This window comes from Mastomys coucha, unplaced genomic scaffold, assembly GCF_008632895.1.
Source record: "Mastomys coucha isolate ucsf_1 unplaced genomic scaffold, UCSF_Mcou_1 pScaffold22, whole genome shotgun sequence".
Lineage (NCBI taxonomy): Eukaryota > Metazoa > Chordata > Mammalia > Rodentia > Muridae > Mastomys > Mastomys coucha.
In genome coordinates this window covers 82354482-82361634 of record NW_022196905.1, presented here as the reverse complement: position 1 = coordinate 82361634, position 7153 = coordinate 82354482, and positions in this window count along the sequence as shown.

Below are 7153 nucleotides of genomic sequence, written 5' to 3'. Positions count from 1 at the left end.
TTCTTTTGACCACAAGCACCTTTGGCTTAATTCTTAAGCTATTTTGTGATTACACATTTTATACATCTTACAGTCATTTCTAAGCCTGAGTATAAATTTCTACCTGTTATTTCTTACCTATAAAATCAAGAATTAGAGACCAGTATAGCTTAAAGGCCTAGCTTCAAGGGCTCAGCATAACACCAGCTTAACATTACAAATTCCAATTTGTTTTCAGACTCCATTTTATGATTCACTTACCCTCTGAATGAACTTAACTACTGGAAAAACCCCAACTTTTTCCAGGAGCCATGTTGCCTTGGTAACAATCACAGTTCCCCAGAGAAATAGCCACTCTACTCCTAGCAACAACCAATCAGTTCTTACAGGGAGTGTATTTAATGTCTTAAAATAGATTGACTAAGCTACCAACCATTGTTCATACCAGGCTGAAATCATTACTAGACAATAAAAGTGCACTAAACAAATGTCAACCAATCATGCAACTGCCATGCTGGAAAGTCCCTTACTCTACTACTATGATAAATAGGCAAGGCTTGTACCAGCTCAGGATCTTCCACACTATCCACTGTGTTGGAGAGGTTGGAGGGTCTGAACTTGAGCTTGAATAAAGACTTTACTTTTGTATGCGAGTTGGATTCCTGGTAGTTTCTGGTGGTCTGTTGGGAGCTCATGATTTGGGAATAACACAGCTTAATTATACTTGTGGATTATCTACTTATGGATTTCAAGTTGCTGTGAGATTCTGAGTTCTGACTGGCTGTCTTTGCTTATGATCCTGCTGATCTCAACACCAACCTGGAGGCACATTTACAGAATGTGGATGGTTGTAATCAATCTTAGAGTGAAGCAATGTTTGCATATTAGGATGTTGCTCTTGGTTGTCAACTTGACAGGACTTGAAACCAACTTGAAAGTGCTGGAAACTTCAGTGAAGGATTTTCTTTCTTTCTTTCTTTCTTTTTATTAGATATTTATTTACATTTCAAATGATATCTCCTTTCTGAGTTTCCCCTCTGGAAAAACAAACAAACAAACCCTGTTCTATTCCCAGTCCCCCTGCTTACCAACCCACCCTCTCCTGCTTCCTGGCCCTGGCATTCTCCTACACTGGGGTATAGAACTGTGAAAGATTTTCTTGATTGGATTATATGAACTAGAAAGATCAGCTCAAAATGTGGGTGATAATTTCTGGTAGCAACCTAGCTTCTAATGTAGACTGAAGACTAGCAGCTTTCAAGGAATCTCCCAGGCCTTTGGTAAAAGATTATGACTGCTGAGATATGCAGCCACATGGACTGGAAACTACCAGATTCTCAGCATCTCCAGTGTAAGACTGATGTTTGACTAGTCAGACTGTTGTGTCAGCCAGCCTAATAAGTCCCCTTCTGTTCCTCTAGAAAACCCCAGCACATATATCTTGTAATTTACTTTATTTAACTTCATCTGAGCATTTCCATTTTAATAACCTTGTTCCACTAGATGAAGACATTTTCCTTCTGCACAGTGGTTTCCCTAAATGTGAAAATATAAGCAAGGTTATGTTTCATACATGTAATTCTAGCTGTAGGACTCTTCACACACATTACACAAGGACCTTGAATCTTCCATGTGTGCCAGCTTCCACATGTAGGTGTGATGATTAATTTTGATGGCTAACTTGATTGAATCACATAGGACATTACTGGTTGGTTGCCTGTGAGGGTGGGTCCAAAGGGCTTTAACAGAGGAGAAAACAACCCACCCCAGATGTGGGCAGTATCATCCTATGAGCTGTGATCCTGGACTGAATCAAAATGAGAGGAAGGAGACACCCAGCCAGTACTGGCTTCCCCCCCCCCTCTGCCTTCTGTCTGCCAGGTTCCCATAGCCATGGCTGTGAGCTGCTCCTTCTGCTGTTCTTTTCTTGCCATGATGGACTGTATTCTTCCAAAGTGTGAGGCATGATAAGCCCCCCTCCTCTCTTAAGTGTTGATCACTGTGATGAAAAAAGTACGTAATACAGTAGATTCTGGGTCTGAAGAGGTTGTTGCCAGTTTCCCCTTTTATCTCCGAGTAGAGCAGAAAGTAAACTTTGTAGAGAGCTACACACATCTGAGAAGGAAGTGTTTAATACCTATCTGTTTATACAGAGAGAGTTGAATGGTTAGAGTATTAAGCTAGTTGGTAATTTCTTCTGGCAACGGACACAGGTTTTTTGTTTATTTTTGTTTTTAAGTAGCTGGTGAGGTCAAGTGGGCAGCCACAGATCATCATAAACCTGAAGAAAGGGGAAACAGAAGACCTGGTGGCTCATCACAAGTCCCTTAGACCAGAGGCATGTGACCCATCCTGGGATTCTCCATGCCTCAGTTTCCACCAAGGCAATGAAAGGAGTTATCCTTCACAGTCTCATTCCCTGGATCTTGCCATTTCAGGCCTGGGTTAGGACTGCATCCTGATTTTTGTCAGCTTCAGGCCCTAGTTACTTTTTTGGTTCTTTCTTATATTAAATTTATATTCACAGTGCCGTGTTGCTCAATGACCAAGTATATTCTGAAAAATGTATAATTCTTGGGCAAACACCATAGAGTATATTTCTACAAACCTACATGGTATAGGCTGCTCACTGGACATGGCCACTTGAATCATCAAGAGACAAAGCAGTGGCTAGTATAACTTGACAGGCTGCCTTTTTTTTTTTTTTTTTAAAGATTTTATTTATTATTATACATAGTATTCTGTAGCTATCTTTAGACACACCAGAAGAGGGTATCAGATCTCATGATGGGTGGTTGTGAGCCACCATGTGGTTGCTGGGATTTGAACTCATGACCTTCGGAAGAGTAGTCAGTGCTCTTACCCGCTGAGCCATCTCACCAGCCCGGCAGGCTGCCTTTTTGTTGTTTGTTTTGAGACTGGGTTTTTCTAGGTAGCCCATGGTGACCTGGAACATACTATGCAGCCTATATTGGCCTCAAAATCTTTTTTTTTTAAAGATTTATTTATCTATTATACATAAGTACACTGTAGTTATCTTCAGACACACCAGAAGAGGACATTAGATCTCATTACAGATGGTTGTGAGCCACCATGTGGTTGCTGGGATTTGAACTCAGGACCTCTGGAAGAGCAGTCAGTGCTCTTAACTGCTGAGCCATCTCTCTAGCCCAGGTTCAAAGTCTTAATGATCCCACCTCAGTCTCCTGAATACTGAAATTACAAGCATGAACCACAGCACACAGTTCAGTGTATTGTTTTATGATACTTAGAAATTCTATTATTTTAAACAAGGTGCATGTGTGAGCTTATGCATATATGAGTGCAGGTGTTCGAGAAGAACAGAGGCATTGGTTTCCCTAGAGCTAGAGTTTCAAGTGTTTGTGAGCTGGGCATCCAACTCAGGTCCTCTGTAAGAGCAATATGTGCTTTTGAGTATTATGCAATCTCTTCAGACCCTATAGTACTTAAAAAAAAAGAATATATATAGTAAAATGATCATAAAATGTAATATAGTGGATACATAAGATACATTTTTCTATTATTGTCAAACATTACAAACTGTAGTAATCAGTGTTCTTTATACAGCTGGCAGTACAGCTTTTGGTTACATTGCCATCATCACAAACACAGGCGAGATGTGCTTCCTCAACATTGACAAGGAACACTGGGCTAGCATTGTGGTGGGATTCTGTAAGTCCAGTACCCTAGAACGCTGAAGCATGAAGATCATGAGTTCAATGCCAGCCTGGATTATATAGATAATCACTAAAAAAACAAAAAAGTACTATGATATCAACATGTCACTTATTGATAATAGTTTGTTACCTCAATTGTAATCTTGTGGGACTACTACTGTAGCCAATTGTCATTATAGAAGTTTTGTTTTTCTTAATCTACAACTTTATTTTGTGGGTAGCACGGGGTTAGGGATGAAAGAAAGAGAACTTTTTATGGGCGTCTAGCCATAGGGCAGAGCCCAGCCTGTGGCCTAATGAGGAGGTTGGTCCCGAGTCACTGAGGACAATTGTAGTCATAACAGCAGCTCTGATCCAGGGCTCCTGCTTTTGGCCAGGGTGACCTGATCTTTGGTACAGTTTGAGCTTGTGAAGGGTTTAAAGAAAGAACAGAGTCAACACTTCTTGCTTAAAAACCCTGGGCCCACCAGCAGCTATGGAGGGAGGAGGGGCTTATTAGAGTTTATCATCTCAGTGCCTTTCTATACACCAGCTTTAATGACTTTGTCTTTTGCTTAGGTGTAGCCATGTTTACACGGTCAAAGATCAAATAAGACTTTTAGAAGAACACATGAACTAGAGACTTTTTTCTCAATGAAATTTAAATTTTTTTTTTCTTTGAGACAGGGTTTCTCTGTGTAGCCCTGGCTGTCCTGGAACTCATTCTGTAGACCAGGCTGGCCTTGAACTCAGAAATCCGCCTGCCTCTGCCTCTCGAGTGCTGGGATTAATGGCGTGTGCCACCACCACCTGGCTTTAAAATTAAATTTTAACTAATTTTTCTCATACAATATATTTTGTTCATGTTCTTTCCTGGTTGTGGGACATATTAAAAAAAAAAAAATAGCCGGCACATTCCTGAGCTTGTGCCTCTACCCCAGCAGCCTGACCAGCCATACACTGGTGGGCAATGGCCAACTTGTTTTTATCTCGTGGAGACTCTCTGGCCTGGAGCTCCCGAATCATCTCCATTCAGCTCACTAAGTTCCTACTGGTGGGTAGTTACCACCCCAGCATCATGCTTCAAATTCCCCACAGCCTTTGTGGTGCCCATCTGGCAAACCCAGGCATTGCTGCTGTGCATTTCTCTCTTGAACCCAGAGGAGCCGCAGCGGGAAGGAAGACACAACACAAACTTAGTTCCGAAACAACAGTAACTCAATCGCTGGGTGCAACAACTAAAATTCTAATCTAGTAAGCCTTATTAAATCTAAATCCTCTGGCGGCAGATCCATTGAAACCAGGCGACACTCGTAGCTATATCTCGTCCCCAGCTATCCCAGTCCGAAAGGACTCTCTCCTGCTTCTTCTCTTCCTCAGTCCAACCCGGAAGTCCCTCCTACTGGTCCAGCAATTGGTTCCTTTATTCATTAGGGGATGGGCTCACAAGAACAGCACCAGGGGCCACAACATTTCCCCACTGACAATTCTTCCTAGATCCTCACTGAAAGACCCCTGGAGCTTGGGAGACCCTCACTTAAGTCTTGGGATGACACGACCACCCAATAACTCATGAGAGACCGATCTTGCTGCAAGCACACGAGGTTTATTTGGGATAGGCCGGTACCAGGGTCGATCTTGTAACCTTGCAGGCTAGAAGAGTTCGACCCAGAGCACAAGGAGTAAGGGGTATTTAAAGGGAAAAACCACAAACCAGGGGGAGTGAGGGGGAATTCCAACCCAAGGTATTCAGTCAGTTAGGGAGGGGAACATACTCCTTCTATGAATATAATCTTCATCTTTTGGTCCGCAGGGTAGAGAGCCTTGTGAACCAGTAGACCTTCATTCCTAGTTCCACCCTCATTGTCAATCAGTCAGGAGGGGCAGGTCTTGGGAGCCAGAGCCCTGAGGCTCTGAGTTAGCTAGGTTCCTGGAACTGGCTAGTCTACATTCTTGGCTTGTTACAGAGATTTTCTATGCCCTTTTAGGTAAAGGTTATACGTTATACATTTCTATTAAATGCTCTTTTTAAAATTCTAAAATTCTCCAGCCCTTCACTCACCACCTCCCTCCCTACTCATCATATTTTCTCTTTCTCTGACTCACACAAAACATATTTCACACTTTTATTTATTTTTTTGGTCAACTTCTTGTTTTATTTTTGTTTTTTGGTCTCTTTTTCTTTCTTCCTCCCCCTCTCCCTCCTCATCGTCGTTGTTCTGCTCCTCCTTCTCCTCCTGTTATTGTCCTCTTCCCCCTCCCCCTCCCCTCCTTCTCCTTCTCCTCCTCCTCCTCCTCCTTCTTTCCTCCTCTTAGTTCATTTATTTGCTTTGGTTTTTCTTCTTTGGAGAGAGAGAAACTTTCTTTTGAAAACTTCATCCATGACCCTGTACCCACGTCACTTCCTTGGTTTGCACTGCACCCGTGAGACCTCCCATTGTTCACATGCCCCTGTTCCTGTGTCACCTCCACCTCTTTCCATGACTCTACTCTAACACCTTTCTTTCATCGAGTTAGTCGAGAACCACAGAAGCAAGATCTTGAAGGCTATGGTGAGAGTTTGCACCTCAGGAGAGCCCCATGGAGTGTTGCAGAGATGGTCGGTTGCAGTAGAGTGATGTGATATTGAAGAGAATTCTTGCCAGGCCTGGTGGCACAAGCCTCTGATTCTGGCACTGAGCAGACTGAGACAGGAGGATCAAGAGTTCCAGTTCAGGCATGGTAAGATGGCTCAGTAGGTAAAGGTGCTTGCTGCTAACCCTGAAGACCTGAGTTGAAGAAAACTTCAACTCCTGCAAATTATCCTCTGACTTCTATGTGTATCCCCTGACTGATACACACACACACACACACACACACACACACACACACACACACACACACTATAAAAGAAAAAGAAAAAAAATTTAAAAAAATTTAAGCCAACCTGAGCTACATGAGATCCAATCTCAGAAACAATAACGAAAAGACAACTAACCATGGTAATGTGTGTGTGTGTGTGTGTGTGTGTGTGTGTGTGTGTGTACATGAGTATCATAGAAATCCTGTATTAGTTAACTTTTCAGTTGTGATCAAACACCATGACCAAGGCTACAGAGGGAGGTGCTTATTTGGGCTCTGGTTCAGGAGGATTAGAGTCTGTGATTGTGGGGAAGCAGGGCAGCAAGCATCAGATATGGTGACTGGAACAAGATGCTGAGAGCTTGCATCCGTTACCACAAGCAGAGAGCAGAGAGAGCAACCAGAAACTGGTGAGACACTGATGCTCTCAAAGCTTACCTCCCACCTCCCGTGACATACTTCCAACATGACCATATCTCCAAAACCTTCCCAAATAGCACCCCATCAGGGACCAAGTGTCTGAATGCCCAAGACTATGGGGGACATTCCTCGTTCAGACCATCACCACAAATACACTGTACATATATGAAAATGTCATAATTAAACCCAACATTATTTATAATTAGCATATACTAATAAAACATTAAAAAACAAAT